The sequence below is a fragment of the Helicoverpa armigera genome, chromosome 10 (genome assembly GCF_030705265.1).
Source record: "Helicoverpa armigera isolate CAAS_96S chromosome 10, ASM3070526v1, whole genome shotgun sequence".
NCBI classification, from domain to species: domain Eukaryota; kingdom Metazoa; phylum Arthropoda; class Insecta; order Lepidoptera; family Noctuidae; genus Helicoverpa; species Helicoverpa armigera.
The window spans coordinates 9,436,910-9,455,960 of NC_087129.1; positions in this window are offsets into that span (position 1 = coordinate 9,436,910).

Sequence of the window (19,051 nt, forward strand, 5' to 3'; positions counted from 1 at the left end):
AGCAGAAACAGAGCCCCAGGCGACTGGAGGTACAAGACGAAAAGGTTACTGTTTGTTTAATCATATTTTGTCACAAAGCTTCTGTTTATGTTACTTACAATGAATAACTAAATAACGATATGCTTGACGGAGTGTTTCTTTATTTGTTTTAAGGTGCCTATCTCCTTTTGTTAAGAGACTAGTATTCACCATTCGACAATAAACCAACACAAGCTAATAAATATCAGTCCATATTCAGCTACAACTTAAATCATACCCATCCAAAATAGCTGACTAAGTAGGTATTAATTCCCTGCTAAAGCATTCACAAGATTTCCATACTTCAAATATTTGTTACAATTCACAAAAAAGTTGAGCAATCGGGTACACACAATATCGGAATCCAGAAGTATTAAGTACATTTTTGAGTGAAACACGGATCCGTTCTTATTTATTCCATTACGAATGGCCGGGGCAAATAAAAGCAATGTTACTTATACGGCTTAAGGCGCTAAATACAGGATTGGGGGAAGTCTAATACCCTTTCAAGGCATTTGTTTGGAAGCTTTTATCGAGGCCTAAAAGGAGCCCCCAATGTTTGGCAACGCTTAAATAGAAGGTACCTAGTAGCTCTTTGGTATTGTGTAGGTATGGTTGAGCTTAATATGATTAGTGATTGTTAATTGTGTTATATTATTGTCTCGTTATTTATTTGTTTTTTTTTTTTGCTTTATTTCCTGGCAATAAATGAGTAAGCTATTTGTCAATCGTTTTTCAAACCAAAAACTTTTTTAGTTCTATTTGTCATTCATAATTTCAACTGGTATTTGTCAATAGTTTGCTGTACAATCGGCTAGTGTGAAAAAGTTATTCACATTCCAGTTATTTCATGCATTCCACACTTCATATAACTCCATTCTATGACCAATTTTAACTGCCAAATTATATACCAACGTACCTACTTGATAGATTTCCACTTCTCACTCAGGCCCATCATCATAAAGTACAGCTTACGAATCTCAGATCAATCTCGGCCAGTATTCATGGCGCGTCGGTGTATGTTATGAATATAAACCGGTTCAAACCGCCTTACCTTATCCATCATAGTGAATTATTGGGAGTCATGGTGCTGAAGATTTTTATGGTGTGTTGGTGAGAAGCAAGACTTTTATGGTGGGTAGTAACTTACAAATTCACAAATTTATATGAGACTTGCCGATATTTTTTTTATCAATGTTTTATTAAGATTTGCATAAAAACCATGATCATCATCTCCCGAGCCTTTTGCCAACTATTGGGGTCAGCTTCCAGTCTAACCGGATTCAGCTGAGTACCAGTATTTTACAAGGAGTGACTGCCTATCTGACCTCCTCAACCCAGTTACCCATAGTATAGTTAGTTTGCATAAAAAATATTGTATTAAAAATATATTTGTACCAGAAAAAGGACATGCACTTTGGGAACAACTAAGCGTGATATTACGTAAAATAGTGCTATTTATATTAAAAGAGTAGTAGCTACAGTAATTCCTCAAACTTTGTAGCGTAAAACAAAGTTTTATAGCCAATTTGTTTCATGAAAATGAAAAGCTTCATCATCCCACACACCAGTCAACCAACTAAGCGCTGACATTTAAACTTCGCCAAACAAATTCAAAATCAAATCCACAAACAAAGTAGAAGCTTCTTAATTCTAAAATTCACTTCATTTTTTCCCACTAGTGAAGTAAATTAAATTCTTTGTTCAATTTATTTAACACTAGCAACAGTTTAAATATATTCTCTTGTAAACAGTTGTGAAGCTACGTACTAATGTAACTTACGCATGTGCTCGAAGCTCGACACTCAGTACTGACAGCACCGGTAGCACCGGTAAAAGCTCGTCGATGAACACGCGTGTGTGAGTGACATTTTTACGAACGCTAGTAGGTAGCTTCTCAACTGTACATGTTTATTCTGTGCTGGTTGGCAAGTCGGAGGGCAACTAACGAACTTGCGCAATCTTTGCATTCTTCCCGCAAGACTTAGTTGTTTGCGGAGGCGACAGCGGAAGGTTTTATTCTTATTGTCCAGTAGGAAAGTAAGATCTGAATTGTAAATGGTGTTTGGACCAGACTCACCTCGCCTCAGACAAGCTTTGTGACCTGGGACTTTGCATAGATCAGTGATATTGCATCTTTTATGCATAAACACCTTTTTTGAAACGTAAAAACGTGTTCAGGGCTATCTTTATTTTTGGGAAACCTGCCTGTAAACAATTTACGATTATACGAACTAATCGAAGGTGAATGTTAATACTTATCTTGCTCTATTCGAAAAATATATATTCATGATGTTTGTTTCTCAGAAAATGCTCCACCTTTTCACCACATAAAATCTCAGGGAGGGAAAATATCCATAGGGGGATAGATAGGTGTTACCTTACCAATAATATTGATCTATCCAATCCCATGTGTAATCTAAGATTACGTCACAATACCCTCCAAATCGCTTGAGCAAACCAACTTCAATTGGAACGTGTACGATTCCAATTCCACAGTAAAACAAACAAAGGGCCCATTGACCCTCGTGCGCCATTATTGAATACGAAACGATAATATTTGTAGGACGACCAACAATATTCTGGAGCTACCTATTTCAATTACAACAGTAACTGGTCTTCGGGCCCTGAATGGGGAGTAGCGAATGTGCCAAATTGATAAGAGGTCGAATCAACCCCCGGACTGTGACAATTGGATCGAACGTTTCTATCATCTTTGAGGAATGTTCTGTGTAGGCATTTATCATTACAATCAGAGACGAGAAATGTTATTGCTTCTATAACACGTGTCAATGAGGTGGTATCAGAAACAACTGAAGACATTCCAAAAACGAATTTCGATTAGGTAATAAGCTTCAATATTCAGAGGACAGAAACATTAAATAAAAGTCTAAATAAAAAATGTGTTAAAAGACTTGATGTTTGTATTTACCACCTCTATTACAAGTAGAAAGTGCTAATAAAGAATTGAATTGTTAAAAATATTCTAATTTTCCAAAATAAAATAACACCAGGTGGACATAATACTCATAATACTTTCGTATCAAAAGGCGTATCAAATATAACAGGTAAAAGGGTTACATATCATAATGTGATATGGGTTAATCTCTTTCGGATATAACATCGTGTTAATAAATTATGATGTGACCATTTTCATTGGTTGGTTTTTAAAAGGAAAAAGAGGTTGTGTTGTCAAGCCTCTTATGGATATGTAATTGAGCGGTGTTGCTTTTATGTGGGCTAATGTGCGTGCTTTCGCACTATTGAAACTTAAAGGGAGATTGAAAAGATAACTTAAGAACTTCTTCAAAACGCATACTTGCTTGCATAGTTTGTAATTTAATGATACATAGACCGCACGTAAACCTCATCTGTTACTCTGATTTTCTGCAGTTAAATATGCTTTAGAAAATTAATCATGACATGTGTACCTATACAATGTGTCCCGGGGATAAGTGACCGCCCGAAATTTTTTGAATATTTGTACAAAATTAAGAATAATTTCTTTTATATTTTTGAAAAAAATCTTAAAAAATTAACTATGATGTCGGCTAGTCATCAAAGAAAAAAGAATTTAAAAAGATGTAAAAACTTAGGAAATATCTTAAAAAAACTGCAGCACGTCACAGTATTTACTAAAAATCATTAAAAAAAAACCAAAGGCGGTAAGTCCCAAATATAAAGGAAATTATCCTTAATTTTGTACAAATATTCAAAAAAATTCGGGCGGTCACTTATCCCCGGGACACATTGTATAATAATGCTTGTAATTTCTGTAACCAACATCTTCATGTAAATGCGTATTTAATAAGATGTCACGCAAAATCAATCATGGCGGTTCTTTTAATAAATAAAAAACCTGTTCCTCATTCATGGTCATTACCATAGATTTAAATACATTAACATTGAAATGAAAATGTATCTTGTTGTCTCATCTGGAGTTCTAAACCGATATCTATTCCGCGTTCCCAAGGGCAATTTTCCAATACAAGAAACAATATATCAGGTCGGTCGTACCTGCGTGAATTTCGAAGGTTTTCGTCAGAAAAATCGGCAACGTAATTCATTCTTAGCCCAATGGGGCTGTGGCCATTTCTCTCTGCCAATCACACCTTCACCAGAATTTATAGAAACTAGCTTGGGTCACGCAGTTTTTTCTTTTCTGTATTCTGGTGTTGTGTGATACTTTTCAGTTGGGCTGAAGGGCGGCCCAAAGTAAATGTGAGCTATTTATTTTCTCCTTTTTTTCGTGAAAAATCGCGCCACTAAGAATTTAAGTGTATGTCACTATAAGTATATTTATCTTGAGTCAACTGTCACTCTATAATCATGAACCTTTGAATTTTATATAAGATCAGTATCATCAAGATCACACAACTTAATTCTAAATTTAAACTTCCACAATACATTTTGTTGTATCTGTCCATAGGGTCGAGTAACCTCAACTTCGGTCCCTAATAACTAATTGGTCAGTACAAATTTCATACAATGTTAACTCTCAAACTTTGCTAATGGCTAAAGTGGGCAGTATGTCTAAAATGTTGGATAATTTAGACTACAGAACCTACGTTGCGGTCGCCGAAGGGACTTCGCATCTAAAGCATAAAATTTGTAACTGACAACTAAAGGCTAATATATGACTTGGCCATTTTAATGAGATTAAATGTTTTGTGAGCCGAATTTTAAATGAAATACAAATTGAGTTTTATTGTTTAACAGTTTTATTGGTACACCTTTTTAGAAGTTTTAAATTGAGACGAGTCGACGCACTTTTCATTTTCAATTTGGATAAAAATAAATTGGAATAGATAGTCAACAAACTGTGCTATTGCTCACAGTATTTTCAAATGACTTTTTGAGTGTTCCTCAAAAATGTTGTGTCGTGTTGTCGTGACTAGAAAGCGGTTTTGATTCAAACTACGCTACGGTGCGAATAGCATTCATGAAGGATTGATAAAACCGCGGAATCCAATAAGGTGCGTATTTGCCTGAAACAGCCGACAGATTCCCGGAAGCCTGAATTCCTGGTACATAACAGTTTTGTGCTATACTTGATTGGAGCGCTTTGTATTTGAAATGTGGCATTGATTTAATGTATGGTTGGTAATAAACTAGTACGTGTAACTAGTAAGTATTTATTAAAGCAACTGTCCATTGAATTGAACTAACTTTTTGAAAATAAATTGAGTATTATTTTCATCTTTAAATCATGGATTTTAAAAGTTAGCACATTGTTTATGACTGTCAAGTAATTGTATAATAAATAACTTTTACTTTCCTATTTTTATAATTGGCACAATGCCTGAATGCACAATACAATTAAATAGTGTGACAAGCTATAGCATAAGCTACTTAATGCGTTACGTTAGGAATTCTATACTACACTTTTCTATAATACTTAGGTATATTACACCTATGCAATGAGGGTTTTTGAAATTTTTTCTGCCACCGGGTGGCGCCACGTATGCGTCTGGTCCAAACAGCTGTCAAATAGTATGGAATTGTAGGTGCCGAACTTATTGTTTATTGAAATTCTGTTATATTGGAAGTGTTATTGATTTTATTATGGACTACGGTCAGAATAAGGTTTCCGAACTAAAAATTGAGCTAAGAGAGAGGGTGCAAAAGTCACTGGTACTAAGGAAAAGCTTGTTGAAAAATTTGTTAACACAATATGATTTAGTTTTTTTTATTTACTCAACCGCAATAGTAAAACAATAATGCAGTGCTTTAATTATAAAATAAAAAAAACACTAAAATCGTTCACTATTCATAGTAAAGATAAGCACTTTGACAGTTATTAGACCTGACGACTCGGTGCTGCCACCTCGTGGATTGCCATTTTAGAAAACCCTCATTGGAATGATGCACCCTAGTAAGTGTGCTATGGGAAATGCCAAGACGGTTATACCAATGCAGTTAGCTGGTGACATTTATAATGCTCGCTCAATAATGCAATGCCATGAAGAAGGAAGACTCAGAAATCTCACTCCTCACTTGTTGAATAAAACTTGCATGTTGTTGGCAAACCTTCATTGTCTTCCATTCCTTACTTTACTTACCTACTATTTAACATATCTGAACCTTCTATTTCCAAAATAGACCAAAAACTGCATTTTCTTATTTTCTCTTCTTTGCTGTGAATTGTATGTACATCCCAGTATACAATAACCAAAACTTAAAAATAAAGTTAGATCTCTTGGAAATCAACGGAAAGCTAATTTATAAAAGTAGAGGTCCTATAGCCATGATTCTGTCCCATGAGCGTGATATATGTATACAATGGAGCTAAATCAGCTGATTCATTACTAGTTTCAAACCCAACATGAAACACGATCCTTCTGCACCCTCCCCTTCACAATAACGATGCCATAACAGCCCTGACATTAGCCAGTTTGCTATACTTACATATTTTCTCGCCAGCAATTATGTGCACGAGGTCCAGAACAAAATGGAGTGTAATCAGTGCGCCACTGACATTGATGTGTGATTGTCGTGCTGTCAAGGGCACGGTCGTAAGTAGAGGCCGCACGCGATCCCCCATTAACGATATTGAATACGAGAACTAACAAGGAACTGTTTGCTTGTCATTTGGTTGCTTTTTCTGTAAGGGTAATTGTGGGTAGAGGGTCGTTTTATGAATGGTTGTTGCTATAAGGTTTTCTGTTATCGTCTTCTGTCTAGCATTTTTGAATTATGTTGGGGTTGTCTTGCAGTCTAACTGATTGCACCTGAGTATCAATTTTAAGACTTAAATTACCCGTTTCAGTTTTTTTTTTTGCAATGGCGGGCTCTAGAGGTACTTATGTAATGGACCTGAAGTTTCCCTAAAATTAAGCATATTCACTTGACTGAGGCTGCGGCTGGTTCCTAGCAATTTTTAGACTAGACACTGCCATTTCTGTTGTACCAAAAATATAAACTAGCCTACTTTTTCCCTGTAATATACTTAACACCATTTTGCATTTCGATACTCATTTCAATAAAAAGAGCCAAATAATAAAAAAAAGTAAATAGTTGGCATCGACTATCGAAATAGAGGCTACACCTTTTACGAATATTGGAAGTAGGGACCCGCGCGTGACGACAGACCGCAACGCGGGGCTTTTACCGATATTAGACTCCCATGTTTGTTCGCGAGAAAGTATCCATTCCACAGACATTTTATTGTTAACTTTTGTTTATAGAACGCCAATCAGACGTTCTTTATTTAAATGGTGTCGATGTTGAAACTTTTTCGGAGCGCCATGAGTATTACTGGCCACTATGGTTCATTTCAAACTTCAATTATAAGCATTACTAAGTATACAAAAACTTTTTGTTAAGAGATGAAGAAAAGAGGTACACTTATAGGGATTAAAAGTACCTACACAAGGCACTTGTTAGTGATTTATTTCTCCAATTTAGCTTAAAAACAAATAAACGAGTACACTTAATGCCTGCGATAAATATGCTCAAAGAAATTTAACTCTTAAATCCTAAGCTGATATAAATTAGTCTTTTGGATCGTAGCCGAAAAGTTTATCTCATTAAAACGGTTCAGTAATTACAAACTTAGTTATTATATCAAGATAGCACATTAGATGATATTAACCCATGGTCTCTGAACTTTAATAATTTATATGCGGTTTACACAAGTTATAAAACTTAGTGTATAGATAAGCATTGCATTTCAGAATAATTATAACAACTTTCATTAGTTTTGATTGCTTTAATTAATACAAGAAGACTGCATATTGAACTAATACCATTCATTACGTAGGTGCTAGCAAACCCAAAACATTTTGGTCGTCCGACCCACAAAATCGGGGATAACATCAAAACATTTGCCTCTAACTAAAATCAAATTCCTCAAGTGCCAACAGAATTTCACTGGCACCATTTAGGCCATCAAAAGTTCTATTCAACATTTCTAATATCAACTTTGCAAGTGATGAGAGATTTGATACCTACGTAATGGGCAAAGTTCTGAAGGGTCAGTAAGTGACGTCAGAATTCAGTCTACAGCCATCTATAAGTTGGACCTTCGTAATCAGTCTAAGTTGAGAATTAGCATTTCAACAACTTCTGGGGTAGAATCAATTAGGGTAGATCAATTAGAGCCATGCTCATTAGTTATAGGTAGTTGTGTTTCAGGTACCTAAGCGCGTTTTTGTTTGGAAAAACCGTCTGCACTGACGGAAACACCCATATTCTCAAAACTACAAATTCTGGCCTAAATACATGGGCAACCTAAAAAATTAACCATAATAAAGTAATCTATTAAGCTTCACGTTTACTATGTGTTTCATTTTGCTAACACTTCGTGCTTAAAATCTCAAAACAACGTCTAACATAAAACAGCCATGTCTCACATTCATTCAGTGTCATGATCATTCGTTTACACAAATCATTCATTCATTCATTTCATTCATCTGTCTGCATTTTCATGTTTGTTCCATTTCCCTTCGTCCCATCTTCAAACATTAACGTTGTGTTATTTCCTCAATCATCTTGCGCCTAACAATGTTCGTGAAGATGAATGAACAGTGCTCATTCGTCAAAATGTATGTCCTTGATTGTTAAAACAAATGAAGTGGGTTTATAACAATAGGTACCTCTTGGTGAGGTTTGTTTGCGAAAATTCGAAGAAAACTTCATTTGTTTTTTCGGTATTAAACTTATTTCCTGAATCTATGTAGGTTTGTGCACTGTGTACGAGAGTATAGTTTTTAAATGATCAGGGGAAACAATTTAAAGCTACAACATAATATTGATGGAGCTATAATTTTAGAACTTTTCTACGAACCTTACTTACGAACCGAGGTCAACCATGATTATGTCATCACCGTTATTGTCTTTTAAAACACAATAATTTCAATCAATTTATATAATGGCAGCAAAATTACTTAATAATATGCCAAGTAGGTACCAAGCCCTATCTCGTACCTATTTTCACTCGGTAATAGCATCTTACCATATCGGCTGCATTGAATGGAAGAACCTATTTTCTTTTAACATGCAGAAAATCTGATGGATCCTTCAGTAGGCTGATAGGTTCGACCTAGAAATTATTCCTATCTCGAAGACCTCATTTTATCTCAATATTGAATTCAGCCTCTTATCACATCGGCAACAAAATAGTGTTTTGTAAGCACTTATTCCTTTCAATTCAGAGAAATTACAGCTGAAGAAACAAATTACGAAAGTTTGCCAATTACTTCGAGTGCTAATAAGTTTATAGCAATTAATCTTTTGCACTTGATATACGACTTACGTTGTATAAACTTAGAAGAAGGTCAACTAATTAATACAATATTGATGAACAAATTACAACTTATATATTTGAATCAAATTATGGAGAAAATGGCGTTAACTTTTATATATAATGACAGAAAAAAAATACTTATCTTTTTGAAAGGCTTACACACAATACAGCATACACAACTTGATACAGTGAGACTCATAGCATCGGAGAAGTGCAATTTCATCGTAAATTCATAGCCATTATACATAAATTAGGTATGTCTCTCTGCAGCTTAGTAAGTCAAATGCTTCCTAGAAATATTATCGATACCTTAAGTTAAGCGTTTGTCATAAAGTCTTACGGAAACTCCCCAACAACTGTATTTCGAAACCCGATTGAAAATTAAAAAGGAACATTTTAATTACTTTCTGAAACCAACCAACATTTTTGCGATCCAGAAATGAGTACAAGAATATTTTTGTATCGAATTTTCCTCAACAACAAACCTTCGCGAACCTGCCTACGACAATTTGCGTCCGCCAATCCAATAGAATAATTTATTCCAGGTGCCTATATTTTATTAGATGCCTTCAATATTTGGACGCTACATGGAAATTTCAAAAAATATTCGCCAGTTTAATTTTCTTTAAAATAGCATGTTTTGTTAACTTAACTTAGGTATACATTATTTAATGAATAGGTACGTAGTTTTTGAAATGGTATGTGCAAATAATATTTTTTCGCCAAGCAAAATATTTTTGTTTTTCAGCAGAAAAGTTGACGCAACTCCATTCGAACACCTATAAAATTATCCAAAACTGAAACTTTACATTGAAACAAAAACGAGAGCCCTAAATGAAAAAATATGCATAAAGTTTGTAAACAAAATGCTGCAAACTATGAACAAAAATATTTTACAATTAAAAAACTACATTTAGAACTGGTGTTTATCCTCATAGTTTTTATTCGAAGTCTATTTTTATTCCGAAACCTGTATGATTCGAATTAAGACCAATTTTTACTTCCTTGACTCCATGATGCTAGGTAATATGTGGTTGCATACACTTATATCATAATAACATAATTTTGCCAACCTAAGTAAATATTACGGGTAATGATGAGGGAGTATCAAAAAACATACATAAATAAAAAAAGGTCTTATTAACCCTCCATTATTAACCTATTAGTATTGTTAACTAGTTTCCACCAGAGGTCTCACCCGCACCTCACAAATCCGATTTTTTTTTTGGCGCAGCCGGATAAAAAGTATTCTGATTTATAAGTTACATTACTTTTAAGTATCATCAAAATCCGTCCAGCTGTGAACACATGAAGATGTAACAAACACACACACACAAACTTTCACCTCTATAATATTAGTGTGATGATGACCCACCAATAATTCAATGACAATGCTATGGTAATGCTTTCATCAGCTATAAGCCAATCTACATGATAATGCGTGGTATTAACATTTACATCCTGATGGCTTTGTTAGCTTTGTCATTTACGATGACAATGCAACTGTTTGACTATTGTTTTGTAAAATGGTTCGTAATTGAGGCCTTGAAGAAAATATCACGTTATTTTTCAGTGGATGAGATGTTTCATATATCTTGACTATGGGTAGAAAAGACGGAATAAACTTGAGAGTCATGTACTAAGTATTACCTGTTACGGCCAGTTTCTTCATCAAAAGTTAAAGTAATGTCTAAAGTTAAAGTAACGGTCAAATTCATTTTTTCAAGGCTAAAGTGACAGCAAAATTCATAGAAAAATTGAATTTAACCGTTACTTTTACTTTAGACATTACTTTGACTTTTACTTTGGCTTTAACTTTTGATGAAGAAACTGGCTGTTAGTCAATAACAATGGCGGTGATTTACAAAATACTTGAACCCAAAAAAATGTCCAACAAAATATAAGAGATCTCACATCAGAGAATTAAAAGGTATGTCATTTTGAGTGTATTTACGAACTTTTGCTACTTACTGTAAGTACATGTTAACACTTCACGTAAGAGGCGTGATAATGACACAACCAACACGTATTTCGCTTCAAATTCACCACCAACATAATGAACATTAACACCTACATAATGTAAGTCATATCTTCTTCCCACTTATAATTGTTTGAATATTCATCCTTGTGTAGAACTCGAAACTCGTCAATTTATAACTAGATTATACCATGATAAGCCAGCAATAACTTTCTGCCATTCTAACCAGTTAACGCCTATTGGATGCTATTGGAGTTATGTGGGATTAATCAGTCAATTATCATTGAATGTGTTGATATTGTATGGGTAATATACGTATTGGTTAATAGGTACCTATTTCGTATCGATAAAGCTACCTACTTCATATATAAGGATAGAAGCGACAAAGGTTTTAGATACTCAAGGACGTATCGGTGATTTTTAGGGTTCCGTACCCAAAGAGTAAAACGGGACCCTATTGTTTTCGCTCCTCTGTCCGTCCGTCCGTCCATCTGTCACCAAGCTGTATCTCATTAACCGTGATAGTTACAGAGCTCAAATTTTCACAGATGATGTATTTCTGTTGCCGCTATGACATCAAATACTGAAAACTAGAATAAAATAAATATTTTGGTTTTTTTTTGCTAATTTTTGCTCTGGTACGGAACCCTTCGTGAGCGAGTCCGACTCGCACTTGGCCGGTTTTTTAAAATAAACCTGAAAATTTTCTTTGTTTATAAGAATTAATAGATAATATAATTTCAGCATAACAGCTCCCTAATTAACATAATAATTTACCAGCCACCAAAAACAATAGACAAGCTGAACTTCGAAATTCTGAGAACTATTATAACTCTAATTAAGTAAAGTAAATAGGTAACGTCCAAGATTGAAAGGCGTCTGGAACTTCGGAGCCCTTAAATTATCCCAAAGTTTTGTGTAGTACACACGCAGCGTACCCGAATCTGTCAAATTTCGCCAATCGAATATTAACTTTCCGCTACTGTGATAAGGTTGAAAATCTATTGAAGAAATTTGACAGATTGAGGTAGGTTGGTTGGCCTGTACAATAGATGCCATCCCTTGTCAGATGCAAGTCGCGACCCTCGTAGCACGTAGTCCGTAGCACGTAGCAACTACTTTTCGTAGTCAGTAACACGTAGACCATAATAAAAGTCCGGATTGAGAGGGAGGGCGCTGCGGTTTTCAGAAATAGATTTAAAAATTCGCATTGACTGAGCACGACTGGTGAATACCTGCGTGGTAAATTCTAGCTGCGATCTTAGGATATGTAAAATGTTAATAGGTATTTCATCATCATCATCATCATCAGCCTATCGCAGTCCACTACTGGACATAGGCCTCTCCAAGTGCACGCCACTGAGATCGATTTTCGGCTATTAGGTATTACCTTGTCGAATATTAGAGGAGTTAGTTTCGTGTCTGGTACTAGGTCTAGTAATAGGTAAAATAAAAGTACATAGGTATGTACAGGTACCTGTGAAATAAACAACAAACGCTGTCTAACCTTTAAAACAAAGAGGTAAATGATATTATCAAAATACCACTTGTTGAACTCTAAATCGAATTTGATGTACCAGTGTTACCATCCTTTCCATTTGTAAATAACGGTTCCAGGAAACCGCAGCTAAATTGATATCGAAAGACGAAAGTGCTATTATTCTTGAATGTCAAACATTTAATTCAATTCTACTAACACGACGAGAAATTTTAACGAAAACCGAATTACAAAGAAAGGGCACCCAAAAACAATTCTATAAAAACGTAAACGTATACATTAGAACAATAATGTGTGTTTCCAAAAGGTTGATGACGTCACTTACATAATGGCGGCATTACACTTGCGTGCAAAATTCCCGACAACAATTTGAATTTAAAACGACATAAAGTCACTGTCTCTTATCACTTGTGAAGGCAGTTTCTTAACTTGAGTTACATTAAGTTATTTACTTAATCTCGCTTGAAACAAGTTGCATTTTAAAACGTTAACGCTATCTTTAAGCTTTCTAAGTGACTCTTGAGATTCTGTTGGAGATTCTGTGTAAATTGTTTTGCTAGGTCAGTTTTAAAAGTAAATAAAGTTAAAATTGCAGTTTTTCTCTAGAGATAAGAATACCTTTTCTAGAAAAACAAGTCACATTTTAATAATTGTTTACTTTTATCACAAATTCACCACAACATTTTATTGTTAACTAATTATTTAAGTGTCCTATTGTCTAATGAAAAAACTCCTACACTCGTTTGCCACGAATATAAACTTAAAAACAGTAGCGGCATAATATACCTATGTAATTGCTACTCTCTGCTAGACTAACAAGCTGTCTATCAATCTTGTCCAAAAATATTTTTGCATCAACCTATTTCTCGAAGCCATTTGACAAGAAAACAACATGACAGAAAAGCATTGACAACCAGACACATATCAGATCCCCGAAATTCAATTTTGGAACGCAAACCTTCAAACTCTTTGGAGTCAAGGCATTTGTGCCTTGCACCAATAGCTGCCAAGTCATTGAATATTCAAAAATAGAAAAAGGTCTCAAAAATGAGGCCCGAACTAGGCCAGTATGAATATGAAACAGTTTCATCTCACTTTATGAGCTTGGCTGCATCAATCTACGTCGTGAGCGATGAAATTGCAAAAAAAAAGAAAGTCATAAATCTTCTTGTCACTTTGCGATTCATAAACGTTATAACTTAAGTAAGAATTTTCTAGAAGTTTGAAAGGTAAAACTTTTTTCCGGTTCGTGGCTTCTGGTTTCTGGTATAATGTCAATTACAAGTTTAATTTCAGTGTTTTATGCAAGTTACCAATGTTTGTATACATCACAAAGATTTTTTAATCAATCGGATAGACCACAGCGTCCGCAGCTAGCCTAAGTAAATACTTCAAGATCGGCTTGATATTAATTTAAAGCTGAAATGAAAAATAATAATGTAAAACTTATAAATATTGCAATGTCAGTAAATGTATGTATTCCTTATACATAGTTAGGTTTTTTTTTTCAAAAACAAAGTCAAAGGATTTATTTCCTCACGAAAGATGTTACGAAATTTAAATTACTTCGGTATTTGGCACTTCCATCCAGTTTTCTCTCTAACCATCATTCTTCATTTTCAACTTTTTTGCATAATTACTTCTTCGCCATAGCTCAACTGGACGTATTAATCCAAACTTGAAAGTCACAAGTTGGCACCTAAATCCCCGTAGTAGCAAACCACCGGACCGCATTATGCAAATTCATTAAATTAATTAAAGAAACTTTAAAAGTAATTAAACTCGGTTCCCTTCTCAGGTGTTTTTAAGAGACGTTGAAATAAATATTCCTTTTTGTTTTATTAGTTTGGATTAGGTACTAGAATTACAAATTAGCTTAGACGCCTTAGGATTCACTAAATAAAGGTTTATTTAATGATTTCGATATTTGATCTTTTGGTACGATTAGGGAATGGTACCTGTTGAATCGTCTTTAATCAATTACTCGTAGATTTTTGGCTTTCTAGCTTTGGTTATAGCTTCTGCCACGCGTAAAAAACCTCCCTTTATAAGTGGGCTATCTAACAGTGAAAGAAATGTTCAAATCCTACTAATGTAAATGTATTCAAGCAAACAAACAAACTGTTCAGTTTTTCATGACGTAATATTGTAAGTTTAAAATAAGTTTTGGCCTTAAAAAGAGCCAGTATAACCTTTTAAAAATGTGTAAAAACAGCCTAATATAATATTTCAGAGAGTTCATTTAAATATTGGAAGTTTTGTCACTATGAACGAATTAACATAAAGTTTTCATCCACTATATTACCGAGCAGAAATACCGCAGCGTTACAGATTATATTCAAAAGTTTCGAATTAACTTATATGAGGGTGTTAGTATTTATGTGTGGATTATAGGGGTAAAGGGTTGTAATGGTGGGGATATGATATAAACTTTAGCGAAATTAAGCAGTAAGATTTTTGTACATATTTGAAAAGTAATCAACACTATTTCCTACATATTACGTTGAAATCACTTCCCTATTTATGATGGTTTTAAAAGGGTGACATGGAAATTCAAAATAAAATTGCATGGTGTAGGCAGACATTTACATACGAAGTATACGTACGTACGTAGACATTTTTTAGCGCTAGATGCACTAAAAAAAGTTGTAAAGCAATTAAATAATTGTCAACTTTTTAAATTTTTGACAAGTAGTGACTTATTGTAAAATTAAAAATAATCATAGACCATTTGTCTATAAAATACATAAGTACATAAATTAGATGCCGTGAAGACCAACCAGCCCTGACACGTCTGTCCTAATACGCGCCGACTCGCGACATCAACATATGTTCATACTTATGTAGGTACGTTTGTATCTCCAAAAGGCATGCGTACCACGTAACACTGCTATTTATTTCTTAAATGAAAACGTCACCAAACGTATTACCGTCATGTTGCCGAGGTAATACTCTTCTAATAGATACGTACATACATCTGTTTAAGTTGGGATAAGGTGGGACTGCGAGCGGCGCGGGAACGTTGTCTTGGTGGTAAATTATATTTTAAGTATTTCCGAATTCCCACTTTATTCGTAAAAAGCTTGTGCTCTGATGATTGTGAATGTCATTTTAATCGATATGATTTCAGTTTTTAGGTACCTGGTAAACAAAACCGCGACCGTAGCATTGTGATATATTACATAGTAGATATATTAATCATTAACTTACATGTTATACGACTTATAATAAACAAATTAAACAGCTCGTATCTCATTTTTATGTGCACAACAATTACCATAAATCTAAATAAAAACAAAAGACAATTATGAAATTCTGAATGCGAAATTAAATAAAAGCTTTTCCCCAAATAAAAATAAGAACATAAAAAAGGTCTTATTCAGACCTCGTAAATACTGGCTGCATAGACTAACACCACATTCACACACATACACAATACCACTATAATAAACAGCAGATGTAAACGCACACATACAAATAATTCATTTGACACACACGTGCTCATGATTCCCGTAAAATGTGCATAACTGCGAACATAAAAAACACGCCCTACTATTATGTTCCGCCATTTACACGCACTTATAGCTATTACTGTTTCTCACATGTAAATATACAAGTCACATAAGAGGGATTTATATATTTTATGTATGTTGTTTGGGGAAAAAGGTTTTAGTTTGTATCGAGACAATTTGCAACTGTGAGACCATATTTTATCGGTAAGCATGATTTACAACTTAGACTATAAAATTAAGCAGTGCTCGTCATATAACTTCGAAGCTATCTTATAGCTGGCCATTTCATGACCAGAGTATGCGCAATAGCGTTTTGTATAATCGTGCGTTATAAAAGTAGCCAAATTCGTAGCCACGGAATAAAGTATCTTCTAGTGGAAATTATCTAGTTATCAGAAAACACCCCTTACCTATCAGTTAACTCACAAATAAATCTAAGTAGACCTTAACAATTAATTACTTTATTATACTAATGTGAAATTACATATTTCAAATTCATGACCGCTGACCTCTCCCACTGGGTCCTCAGTGTCTCCCCTGAATTTCTGTTCAGTCTAAATTTAATAAAGCTTGGTGGAGCTCGGTAAGCACGTTTCCGCTGTGTTCACTTAGAAAATTACATAGTTTTCCGCCCCTATTGAATTTGTATTTACCGGTGGCCGTTGAACGGGTTCTGTTTTTCTAATGATTTAATGTAAAACTGTAAATTTAGGTTTTTGGGTACGTACTTCATTCAAAATCAGACCAGTCTCACCTAGAGGCATTGAGTTGCCCGGGTAACTAGGTTGAGGAGGGAAGATGGGCAGTGGCTCCTTACAAAACACTGGTACTCAGATGTAACCAGTTAAACTGGAAACCGACCCCCACATATTTGGAAAAAGGTTAGGCAGATGATAAACCCACCAAGGTACAATATAAAATATTAATCATAACTTTAATTACACCTAGATTAAGAAAACGGCGCCCACGCTTAGTTTCTAAATTGATTAAATAAAAAGGTCTCTTTGAAACTTGTCTTAACTATGCCTATAAAATGAATTTGAAATAATAAAATGAAGAGACTCTAAGAAAATTTACCAAGTAGCCATGCGTAAGTTGAAACGTTATGAATATGCAAGCTATGAATATTTTAAGTAATGCGGTGGGCTAAGCATTAATCAAGTACTCGTTACATGCTTCTCATATTAATAGCTACGAGAAAGATTGCTCCTAGGATCCTAAATATAGGTTTTAATATTAAGTTCGCGATTTGAATTTTAAACATCATCACTATATTAATAGTAAATCAATATCAAATCCTTCTCCGCGTAAGAGGAGGCCGGGCCTAGCAGAGGGAAGATACAAAGGCTGTAACAGCAACAGTAATATCAAATCATATTATATTGAGGAGTTAATTAATCAGAGACAGAGCTCACTGACGAGTTTTAGTCGGTCGATACTTTGTTTCGGATCATAAATCTGTATGAATGGTAGTACGCACATTACAAAGACCAGGTATTTAGCTGTTATCAGACCTACTGAAAACTTTTATTGGAATCAAGATATTGTTAAAAAAAGTCAAGTCAACTGTCAGTCGTTTGTTCGTGTCGGTAGTTTGCAAAGTGCTACTCTAATGATAAAATTGTATAAGATGAAAAGTTAAAATACCGAAAAATATGCTTTATAGAATAATTATAATGAACAAAACGTCAGAACATTGTAGAAAGCCATTATTCCCATAACACAAAAGATTTGAAGGTTTCAATTAATTAAACATTGTCTTAGATTCATGATTCCTTACTTATGGTAATGTTTCTCTATAGGCCCTGGAGGGTGACTTTAAAATTTAAATGTTAATGAAATGGAGAATATCTAAGAACGGTGATAAAATTTGAATAAAGCTTTAAACTTTATTGAATGTAAGGAATAAAGAACGAGCCTTTAGGATTTCACGTTTCTGTCAAATATACATATTGGGCCCTTGACAAAAATTACATTAATGAGATTTTAAATAAGCTACTCCTTACACGGGAAGAGTGCTTACATTACTGAACACTAACCATTTAAGTATTCTCAGCTACATGCGGTTAGACTGGAAGCCAACCCCAACATAGTTGGGAAAAACGCTCGGAGGATGATAACCATTTATGTATTCTTTACAATAAGATAGTATTTTTATAATCATGGGAAACAAAACACACGATCCAATTCAAAAAGAAAACTTTATTGTTGACATATTCAAAATAACGCGAAAACTTAGAGTAAACGTTAAATTCATTACATACTAACTCACACATACGCACAAACAATAAATCATGCTTAATCACCACACAATAATTACGATTATTAAGTGTAATGAACTATAAATGAAATCAAATTAATTACTCGAGTAAACAAGACTTTTTGTACGCACAATGTCTTATTACATTAACCTTTCATATATAGTTAGATAAAGCAAAAACTGTAAACACATAAATAATTATAATTAACTATTATTATTTTATATGAAATAATACTATGTTATTTAGTAAGACGCTCAAGAATTCACCTATTTGTTAATCTCCAAGATTTTTGAATTATACATTAATGGTTTTGCATAAATTAAATAAATCAAAACGTATAATTTATCTTCATGAGCTGCTTATCTTAAAACACGCTTCTTTAACCACTATCTATTATATCTATGTTTATATGAATATTAATCAACTTATGCTGCTTATTCGCAAAGATTTCTGTCTTCATACCTAATATTAAAAAATATTTTTACATCAATATTTCTTGTAATGGAGCAGGGTTACGAGACAATGTTTAAAATAGCA